Source organism: Dermacentor albipictus, chromosome 1 (assembly GCF_038994185.2).
Source record: "Dermacentor albipictus isolate Rhodes 1998 colony chromosome 1, USDA_Dalb.pri_finalv2, whole genome shotgun sequence".
Lineage (NCBI taxonomy): Eukaryota > Metazoa > Arthropoda > Arachnida > Ixodida > Ixodidae > Dermacentor > Dermacentor albipictus.
The window spans coordinates 468,980,733-468,992,579 of NC_091821.1; the positions used below are offsets into that span (position 1 = coordinate 468,980,733).

At 52.5% G+C, this 11,847-nt stretch overlaps 1 protein-coding gene across 1 annotated transcript in view; it reads right to left on the bottom strand.

Moving 5' to 3' along the window:
- Positions 1 to 11,847, bottom strand: part of LOC135896913 (uncharacterized) — a 257,402-nt gene that overhangs the window by 41,648 nt on the left and 203,907 nt on the right. The window lies entirely within an intron of this gene.

The following is an 11,847-nucleotide window of genomic DNA, read 5'->3' on the forward strand; positions in this document are numbered from 1 at the left end:
TTGAGTAGCTGGTACGCATGCGGCCGTGCTCGTACGCGAACCAGCGCCCGCAAAACAAAGCTCGCGACAACATCGCCCTATCCCTCGCCCTACTCCCCGCCTGACACTGTGCGCGCCTCAGGATGCATGCGACAGCGATTCAACTCGGCATTGGTCAGGCACCTGGCCGCTAATCTTCGCCACCACTTGTGTGAGCAGCGCGCAGATTACCGGTTTCCTTAGGAAGGGCGGGAACATGTGCGGCATGATAGTGTTCGTGTTCTCTGATGCTCTTAGCCTGCTCGCGATGCTTGCCGTGAGTGCGCAATGATCGAAAAATTGCCCTACGTCCTTACACCTTTCTCCGCAAGGGCAACCCAGGTCCGGCGTAACGCGGTATCGGTGGTACGGAAAACGGCCGTGTGCCGTAATGAGAGACGCCGACTGCCGCGGCGGCGGGAAGTGGCGCAGGATGTTCACGACGTCAGGCACCCACTTGTACAGCTCGGTGTCCGTATGCGACAGCCCAGCACACGCGCACAACCGCTGAAAACGCGGTGCGCACCACCCTGAACGACCGATGCGACCGCCTGTCAATATCTGACATCGCCGCGGCGTTGGCTGCAATATCCGCCAGCTCATTGCCGAATATGCCCCGATGACCGGGCACGTGATACAGCTGTACGGTGTTCCACTTTTGCAGCCGAGCCAGCGTTTCCTTTATCTTCGCGATTCGCGTGTCACCGGTCTCCACCAGCGAAACTACCGTGAGCAGCGATAAGCCGTCTGCATAAATAAACACCGGCTTGGCGCACTCATGCGTGCTCAGGCAGTTGAGGCTTTCGGTCATGGCCACCACCTCGGAGCAGTACGCGCTCGAAGAGATCGTCAACCTGAACTTCTGCACCGCACCGATTGTTCCTCTCGGATTCAGTAAGACAAACGCAGTACCCGCGGATGTCGATGTAAACGATCCGTCTGTGAAGACGTGCGCCCCCGGCTCCGACAACTTCCTGTTTTGCTTCAGGCACGTCGATTCTCCGGAACGGAAAACCGCGTGCCTCCGAAGGGTGAGCCCTCCACGCATCGTACGGATACAGCGTCTAGTCGGGTGTGAAGGTGTGTGCTCCGAATGTCACCGCTATCCTCATCTGGAACAGCGCGAACTCTGCGTTAAGCCTGTCCAGCTCCAGCCCGATTGGTGGCTGGTTGGCAAGCACTTGTAGCGCGACCGTTCTCGTCGATGAGCGCCAGTGACGGCCAGCAACATGGTCCTCTGTACCGGAACCGTGCGGGCTTTCAGGCTGCAGTCCGGTGACTACGACCACCACAATCGGGGACGCACAGCTTATTGTCGGCAATAGCACTTGCCTATAGAGACGGCGCCTCGTCGCTGCGCCCACTGAGATGTGCAATCTAAGGAACGTCAGCGACTTCAAGACAAGCGTCTCCGCGTTCCGCTGCAAGTATTCGGCGTGTTGAAATAACGACAGACATGTGTCCACCACCACTCCCAGGAGCTTGATTGATCTCTGGAACTTAAGCCCCTTCTTGCTACCGGCCGTTCTGATGGTGGGGTTGCTCTTTTCCATTTTTCCTTTCGTGAAGGAGCAGAGGACGCAGATCGTCTTCTCTTGCTTAAACTTTACTTTGTTTGCCGTGGTCAATTTTTCTATTCTTTGCATTGCGTCCGTTCCTCCTCCTATGATTTGGGCCCTGTTCTTGCCCGGTACTAGCACTACCGTGTCGTTCGTGTACACTTGCACGCGCACTTCGGTCGGCATTGGCAAGCGGAGCAAACCGTTGATGCTTAAAAAAATTAAATTAAATTATGAAGTTTTACGTGCCCAGACCACTTTTTGATTATGAGGGACGCCGTAGTGGAGGACTCCGGAAATTTCGACCACCTGAGGTTCTTTAACGTGCACCTAAATCCAAGTATACGGGTGTTTTCGCATTTGGCCCCCATTGAAATGCGACCGCCATGGCCGGGATTCGATCCCGCGACCTCGTGCTCAGAACCGTTACACCATAGCCACTGAGCAACCACGGCGGGTCCGTTGATGATCACGTTCCACAATAGTGGAGAAAGAGGCGACCCCTGGAGACTGCCCGGCGAAGCCTCTGTTGACAAAGAGCCAGCATTCCACGCGTATTCCACCGATCGTTCCGCCAGGAAACTGCCGAACAGTTTCACCAGATTTCCGGGTCTCTAAAATATCCGCAACACCAAAGGGTTCCAGACGCTGTCGAACGCACCATGATAATCCAGAGAAATGAGCACGACTGGCATGGTCTCCTCTTTGTGCTGCCTAATGTTGCTGCACAACGCGTGCAGCGCGAGTACCGCGCTCTCGGCCTGGGTGAAGCCATACTTGTTCGAGCTCCGCCCCCTCCCTCCCCCCCCCCCCCGGACGTGCCTCCGCGAAACCATGAAGTCTTAAAGGCGGCCGTACAGCAGCCGCTCGAGCATTTTCCACAGGACGGAGTTCCTGCATATTGGCGAGTATGCGCTCAGCGAATCCACCGGCCTACCTGGTTTCTGCATGCATGTGAGCCTGCCCTTTCTCAAAATCCTGCCCACGAATCGAGGGTGCGCGGCGAAAATGCCTGCTACCACGGTCGTCGTCAAGCCGTCCGGCCCGGGAGCCGAGCCAACTGACATCTTGCGAAGTACCACATCGACCTCGCCCAGCGAGAGCGGCCGCTCTTTTCCTTTTGTGTCGTAAGGCCGGCCAACCGCCGCGAGAATCTCGGCGTGCTCCGGGGCGTCCGTTATGGCTTGGAGCAAGCAATCAGGTGTTGCAGGAGCATCGACGCCGACTCTAAAATGCATTCGGTCTAGCTGCCGTTTGGCCTCGTGAGCGGTGGCAGCATGACGCGCGTGTGGATTTTTCCAAACGCCAGACGGAATGGCGCTAGGAACAGCAATTTTTTCTGTATTGGTTGCAGTACTCCCTGTCTGCCAGTTCTTTGGCGCGCTCTATCTCTTTTCTGTGCACTGCGAGTGCCCCGCTGTGCTCGTAACGGAACAGCGCTCGCAGTTCGCAGACCTGCGTGTCATCGCGTTAACCACTCTTCTCTGGGTGTGCAGTTCTGCCGTCCACCACACTTGCCGCCGCCTCCCCTCTTCTCCCACATGGGACGGAGCTGTCTCCCGCGTTCTTTTGACACGATGTCATAGAACTTAGCGAGGATCGCGTCTAGAGCATCTGGCTAAGCGACGTCCGCACGTCTCACGCTCGCGAACCATGGCGTTTCTAGGAAAGCCGCGATCCACAGCCTCCTCCCGAAGCTAGCGAGTCGCTTTCCCTTTGTCCTCTCACTGGTGTTTATGGTGATGCCCATGCGCCGGTGCTCCGACATCGTCTCCTCCTCAGATATCGCCACGTGCACTCGCGCTTAGCGAGCGACCGCGACGCGAGGGCAACATCTATCCAGCTGTCTACGTACTTGGTTACGTACGTCATCGCCCTGTGGGGTGGCGCGTACGCGGATGTGACCGTTACCGCGAACCCGAGCGTCGCGCGCTCGACCGCGACCGACATACAAAACGGGAACACGTCGAAGCTGGGCCTGTGCGCGATGACCGCTCACAGCGGGTCGCTATCCACTTCGTACGCCTGCAAGTGCGGCGGCAACTTCGGAATCAAACCCTTCTGCGTGTAAGGATCCATCACGGCCGCCAGCGCGGTCATATAGTCTGTCAGCACCGCGGTCGCGCGCCGAACGTGGTCCAAGATAAGCAGCACGAGTTTTGTCACGGCACTCATTGCGAACCTACTTTCGCGCTTGGCCGGCGTTGTGCGGTGTACGCCGATCCCTCTAGCGCGCAAGCCGCGGCGCCGCGACAGTTTTCTCGTTATAGGGAGGGGCCACCGAGATGGACCAACCAACTTCCGGGTCGCCCTTTCCAGAAGGATAGGGCACCCGGGGAAACCCGTGGGGTGATTGCAGAACGTGCACGTGGGCACGTGCACGTCTTCCGACGCGCGCACCACTGTCCGCCCCACCGTTAGTCTGGGCAGCCTCATTATATGGGCGAACGCGTGCGAGTCCACATCGGTAACATACCCCGGAAACCCTAACGTGCGAGTTGCGTTTCTCGTCCATTCGCAGTATGAGCGAGGCCCGCGTGACTGCATTCACCGCTATTGCCGCCTTCAGATTGCCCAGCGACTCTCGCGCATTAGCAAACACCGTCAGACAGTACCGGGTGCGCCGCAGTTTGCCGTCCTTGATGTTCTTGGCGGCCGGGTCGATGTTGCTTTTCAACAGCCTCAGGACGTCCCTCGCCGGCGTCGCCGTCTGTCCCGTGCGCGTCAGGAAGGTCACGTGCTCGAACACTGGCGTGGTCCGTGTAGAGGACGCTACGCGCCATGCGTTTTATATATATGTGGTTTCCGAATAAAGGTGTGTGGCATTCGTACGAGCAACGTGGCTCCGAGTCACTTGGGTAGACGCGGCTAGCGTCTGTCAGCGCCCCACATCCTACATGGTGTCAGAAGTGGCCGCCGTTCGCTCGCTCTAATGGTGAACAAGCCGGACGCTGCGTTTGCCGGGGTTCCTGGACTCCAACAGCCATCGAGCATCGACTTCGCTGACCCAAGTGGATGGTCTACCTGGTTTGAGCAGTTCGAGGAGTATGCCTACGATACAGGATTGCACCAAGCTGCCGACGAGTTTCGGGTAGGAACGCTTCTTTATTGCATGGGTGTTCAAGCTCGACGCGTGCTGGCGTCTTTCATCTTGTCGGCCGAAGTTCAGTCGCACAGCGCTGTTAAATGCAAGTTCACCTCGTATTTCGTTGACCCGCTAAACGAAGTTCACGAAAGTTATCGTTTTCACAAGCAGACGTCGCAAAAAGACGAAAGCGTCGTTGCTTTTTATTCCGCGTTGCGAAACATGGTAAAAAGATGCAACTACGGCCCAGCGTCCATGGAGCACAGGCTCGTTCGAGAGCGCTTTATGAATGGTCTGCTGGACAGCAGGTTATCAGAGCAACTCTGCCGCACTTGCGCCTTGACGCTTGATAAAGCGCTTCTGCATGCACGGCTGCACGAAGATGCCGAACGAGAAAACGGTTGCCGCCGCCGGCGCAGCGACCCCGATCGCACGCCCGCCAGGACCGCTACCCGCGCCCCTGGGACCAGGCGTCATGACGATGGATCCGTCGAGCCTTCCCTCGGCGACGATGGCCCTCCTCTGCAGCCCCACGGTCTCCCGGCGCGCTTCGACAAGCTGATCCAGCAGGGCGAGGGCCGCGCCGCGCTCCGTCGCCGCATCGGCCCTCAGGTCCGTGCACAGGGCCATGGTCTCGTAGATCCGAGTCGTGATGAAATTGTGCGCGGCGACGCCCACCTTGTTCGCGGCGTTCGAACAGTACTGATAGTTCTCGCCCTCGGTTTCGCACAGTCGCGCCTGGACCCACCCGCCAAAGTCTCCAGCAAGCACGGGAGCGGCCACCGCGGTCGCCTGCGAGACCGAGGACATCGCTTCGTCCTCGTCGCCATCTGCCGCCAGCTCAGTCTTGTCCGTTGCTTCCGACACCACCTGCAACGCCGCGGCGGCGAGGAGGTCGTCGCCGTCATCGGAAAAACCCGATTTCGGCGACGCAACCGCGCTCGCGTTCTCCGTCGAGGACGGCGAGATATTGAGCCCCTTGCGTGTGTTGAGCATGGCCAGCTCAAAGGGTATGAGCCATGGCCGCGTTAGGCCCCGTGGCCGCCCGAAACAAAAGCTCGCAAAAAAGAGAATACCCCTTTTTGGCCCTGCCACGCGTGTCAAATTAGGTCCTTATACCTTTAAACACAATCCAGAGCTAAAATTTGATGCTCGGAATGAAAATTACATTTAATATCGGTTGAAACGCAGGCGAGCGAAATGCAGGCCCAACCGTCCACTTGCATGAGTGTGCGTGCAAGACAGGATCTCCTCAAAGATCTCCTCTCCCGGGACGAGTCCTTCACGTCAAATACGGTGCTTGCAACTTGCAAGAGCGCGTGTCCAGCGTCTCGCAAGAGGCGAGGGACGGAAGAACCGGCCAGACGGCGCCGCGAGCGCCTAAGGAGCGTCAAGACTGCCGCGATCGCTCAAAAAAAAAGAAAAAAAAAGCCAGCATAACAGCCACCCAAAGAGGCTCTGTAACTTGGTTCAGTCCGCTTACAAGAGACACAGTGCAAACATCGTCTGCTGCATGGATACGCAGATACTGCAGTGGAATGTCAGAGGACTTCGTAACCTCGACGATATTACAGAACTCGTACACAAATTCAATCCGAAGGTGCTGTGTGTCGAAGAAACACACTTAAAGCCTGCGCAGTCGAACTATCTCAAGCAATATGCGATTTTCCGTAAAGACTGCCAACGCTTCTGCCTCCTCCGGAGTTGTAGCCATAGCTGAAAATAATTGTGTTGCTTGTGACAGCTTGCCCTTCAGACGCCCCTCGAGGCTGTATTTCTGCGAGCAGTATTATTTAACAAGCTGATAACCATCTGCTCCATTTACGTACCACCCAACTATCACCTCAGTAAAACGGAAATTTAAAGCCTCATCTCCGAGCTCCCGGAACCATGCATGATCACCACGATTTTCACGCCCATCCCACTATTTCGGGAGATCCGCGATACGATGCGAGAGGTGGACTCCGAAATGGAATGGAATGGAAAACTTTATTGGTTCTTTAAGATATTAGCGAGTTGAGGACGAAGTCTTCGTTCTTGAAAACTTTGGGTCCTCTTCAGCCTTGGGTGGGCCCCTAGTCCAGGGCACCACTGAGTCGGGCCACCTCGCTTGCGTGTGCTATGAGGGCACTTTGGACCCCTAGCTCGCAGATGGTGAGCCGGCTCTCCCATTGCTCCGCACTTGGTGTTGTATATTTGTGGAATGTCTTGTTTCTCTCGCATTCCCATGTGATGTGATATAGTGTTGGCCTTGCTCCGCACCACGGGCATACGGCGCAATATAGTGTGGGGAACATCCTGCTTAGTATGTAAAGATTTGGAAAGGAACCTGTCTGCAGTCTACGCCATCCTGCGGCTTCCTCCTTCGTCAACGCTTTGTGTGTGGGGGGTATTGGAATCTTCGCCCTCTATATAGGTTTAGCAGCTCTGAATAACTGTCCTCGCAAGTAATCTGAGGCTCTCACTGAGGTGCCCGCTCGGATGGTGAAGCCTCGAGCTAAGCTGTCCGCCCCTTCATTGCCCTGAATTCCTGCGTGGCATGGTATCCAGATTATGTTGTGTGTAGGTTGTCCTTCATAGAGCGGTGCTCTACTAAGGATCTTGAGTGCCGTGCTGCTTATTCTACTCCTGATATAGTTTTGGCACGCCTCTTGTGAGTCTGTTAGGATGTTGAGGGATTTTCCTATCCTGTATCCTTCCTCTGCTGCCAGTGCGACAGCTATTTCCTCTGCTTCGGTTATGTCTGATACCGCTGCCGTGAGACTCGTGTATAGTTTGCTTTGATTATTAGCTACTACCGCTACTGCGTGTTTCCTGTGTTCTTTTGGATAGAGGGAAGCATCTGTGTAGACTGTGTTGTCTCTCTGCCCCATCGTTCTTTCGTAGAATTCTGCCCTAGCCTGTCGCCTGCTGCTATGGAGATTGGGGTCCATATTGCGGGGGACAGGTTGTATGCGTAGTTTCTTCCTTAGCAGTTCTTTGTGAACTCTGGAACGTGCAGAACCAACATATTTCAACCTTTATCATAATTCATATTCTTCAATAGCCCTGTCGATTGGCTCTGCCTGTCTTTTCCCTAATTTAGAAGGGCATGTCATCAAAAATCCATTTGGAAGAGACCACTTCCCAGTAAATCTAAACTTGGTAACACAACATGACTGCCCTTCGCATGTACCTCGCGGCGAGCTAGCGTCAGCTGACTGGAAACGTTTTGAGAAATCCACCTATTTATCGCGAGGTTTTCCAAGCTATATTGCATAGATCATGCGGTATAATATTTTACCGCACATATTGACGCTGCAGAAAAGTGCATACCTCAAAGAACAGGTGGTTCAAGTGGAAGACGAGTTCCAAGGTGGAACGAGGATTGCGGGCAAGCTTGAAAAGAGCAAAACAAAGCATGGGGAATCCTGCGCCGGTACCCAACTGAAGAAAACTTTCTTGAATTCAGTCTAAATCACAGCGAAGGCGCGCGCGACGGCAGGCTAGGAGAGCAAGGTGGGAGACGTTTCCTTCCGGAATAAACTCGTATACCCAAGAAACGAAAGTGTGGAATACGCTCAGAAGGCTGAAGCGACAAGAAGCGCATCCACTGCTCTTGGTAAGTAATTGAGGAAACAGGTTCGAATACCAGACAGATGCTCTTGGTAAACATTTTGAGTCGTATCTAGCTCCGCACACTATCCCCTGACATTCCAAAAATACAGAGAAATAGAGGAATGCAAGACAGTAGACCGCAGATGCGGAGGAAACGATATATATAACCGTTGATTCGACATTGCTGAAATCAGAGGCTGAGCATTGAACGCCTGCAAAGACTCTGCGCCGGGAGCAGACCGGATCATGTATGACATGATCAAGAATATGCACAAGGACAAACAAATTACATTGTCCACACCTTCCAGCGGCATGGAAAGGAGCCATCGTTGTCCCAGTTTGGAACAGGATAAAGATCCATCTTTAGTAACAAGCTACCGCCCCATAGCACTTGCAAACCGCCTTTGCAAGCTTTTCGAAAAAAGAGTGAATGGGCGTGTCTTGCACTTGCTGGAATCAAACAACATGCTTGATCTCTATAAATGTGGTTTTCGAGAAGGTCGCATCACAGCTGACCTTCATGTGTGCATTGAGGCAAACATCCGCGATTCATCTGCCCATAAACAATATTTCTTCTCAGCTTTTCTAGATATTGAAAAGGGCTATGACACCACATGGCACTACGGCATATCAGAGATCCACCGGAAAAGGACATACGTGGCAACATGCTTAGCATAATTGATCGTTGTACTTCCTGCGTTAAAATTCGTAATGCTCTGTCTAGGTCACTTACAGAAGAAACTGGCGTACCGCAGAGTGCCGTACTTAGCTGCACCCTTTTTTGTTGTTAAAATGCACCCTCTACGCTCGTGTATTCCACAAAGTATATTTTATTCAGCATATGTCGATGTGCTGATTGGATTTAAATCGTGTAACATCGCAGTCTGCGAGCGACATGTTCAGTTTGGCCTGAACAATGTCTCAACATGGCCAAATGAGACCGGTTTTAAGCTGAATCCCCAAAAAAGCTCCTGCATACTCGTTACAAGAAAGATGGCGTTATCCCAGGGCCCAATATCCAGCTGCATTGTGAACGCTTGGATCTGAACAAACAGCACACATTTCTTGGTGTCATACATAACTTTGTACTGACATTCATTCCAGATATAATGTATCTGAAAGCCAAATGTCTGAAAACAATGAAGATTCTTAAAATTATTGCGCACACGACATGGGGCAGTGACAGAGGCTGCTTAATGAAGCTATACGGGAGCCTCTTGCCGTGGCGTCCTGTCTATGGTTCTGCGGTGTATCAAGCGGCCTATAAAGTGCATCGAAGCTTTGAGATCGCGTTCACCATTTAGGTATTCGCGTGGCCACAGGCGCCTTTAGTACAAATCTTATACACAGTCCATATGTAGTATCTGATGAATGCTCACTCCATCTGCAAAGAACATATATAAGCTTCAAATACTACCTCAAAGCGCAGTATCATTGTCAACACCCTTGTTATGAAACTTTTGATGATTTCACGTCTGTCTTAACATTTCAAAACCGATTTTCAATGATAAAACATCGCGCGTCCATCACATGTAATTTGAGTTCTCTGCTACTTGCAGTTTGTTCGAGTTTCACGATCCAGGATTATCAGCGCAGCACTACGCGACCAGGAAAGTACTGAAACGCGAAAGCGTGGGCGGCGCACAGTCGAGGGAAAACGGAACTTTTTGACCGGCCGCGTCGCTGTCAACGTTAATTTTAATGAATTCTTTTTTCTAAACACGATATGAAACTGGACAAGTAGCGTTTTATTTCATCTCATGATACAATACAAGCATTTTTTTCCAACAAGCAGTTGAGTACTTGTAGCAGCATTTAACTGAGAAGTGCTGTCGTCATCAGGCGATTGCTCGAATGTCACGGGGGTCTCTAATCATGTCCTGCATTTACTTCGATTTCTCGATTATTAAGGCTCTGTTCGCGATAATATTGACGCCGTAGAGATTCTTGAGCACTAATTTATCACTTTAGCTTGACTTGGTATTTGCATTTAGTGTCCCTTTAGGGAACGGGTCTGCCACACCTGCGGCGACGATGAGCCTATCAGTTCCTTCATCCGTAAGCCTTGGTCGACCACTGCGCTCCCTGTTGGAAATTCGTTCATCTTCACCCCGGTATGCACAAATAATGCATTTAACGGCAATGCGCGAATGGCCAGTAATATCATAAATTGCAAGTTGAGAAGTGCCCTGGAGTCCAACTATACTTTCGTCAATTGGCACTGGCGGCGACATTTTCGTCATCGGCATGAGACGAAGGCTAATAGACAGCCTTCAAATCGAGGAATGATTACGTGGCAAAGACCAGCAGCGCATGGAAGGCACGCGATGGTTTCGACAATGCAGAAACTGGGCGCAAGCCTTAGCCGTGACAGCGGCTCACGATATAGATCGATCGATAAAGCTACGGCCGCCTTGTTTCACCAGAGCCCTGTCTTGCTATCAAAATACGCGCATCTTCGCCGAAGTTGGGCAAGGCTCAGAATTCTCGTCCAAAATTACCTCACACTCGCATGCATATGCAGAGATTAGCACTAAGATGGTACAAAGCAAAACTGGCCCTTGACACGGGCGGCATTTCTTTCTACTACTACTTTATTGCTTATTTATATCCTTATGCGAAATAAATGAGCAGGATATAAGCAGTTCAGGCAGTGTATAAGCAGTTCCGGGGAGGGGGGAATAATCGGCATGTCCCACCCCCCTCCCTGCCCACGCCATCACTACTCGCACACAATCCTAAAGCGCTGTCAAATCAATCTTGAGACTTGACAGCTATTCGGCGGTCAACGAATGGCGGGCAGCGAATGGTAGGCATTATTCACATTTCAAATAGTAAAGGTACCTCCCCCCCCTTCATTTGCGTGAAACAGTTGCGTAGCACTGCCCCCCCCCCCTCCAAAAAATAAAATCCGGGGTACGTGCCCGATCAGCAACATACATCATACAAGGCGAATCGTTTTGAGTCACCCTACAATCTTCAACGGTGATTTTTCAGTTCCAGCGCTGTAATGCTAAAAACGGCAACACGGCGTTTGTTGTTCATCGTAACGAATCATCGTACAATTGCAGTCAGCGGAGCGAGCAAGTTACAGTTACTTCAGGTGTTTATATGTGATAGAACTTCGTCTTTTACAGATGATCTACTTCCGTGTTCTACGAGCGGCTAGTGTTATTGCCGTTAATGGCAACTTCACTAAGTATTAGTTGAATGTCAGGTTCAGATTGTTTATTTCTCACGGCAGTAGAGAGCCTGTGAGTGCCAAACATTTTTATTACTTATTTGAAAGGGGTGTTAGGAGCAAGGATCCAGAGTCCTTTTACGCCCCTATATATTTATCACTACCGAATGATTCCGGAGTCGAGTGGAAGCCGCGCGTGCCTTTCAACAGCAGGCCGATACAGGCACAACATTGACGCGTCACCATCAAGGCGCGCCGAAAAAAGAGGAGGGCCGGGGGAAGCAGTTTGCCCTAGTTTCCCGTCAAACACTAGGCGCTTGGCGATACGCGCTCCCGTTCGTTGCGACTGTCAACAGCAGCTCAACCGAACGGTGCTCTAGAAACTTACCAAGCGCCATAAGCACCCG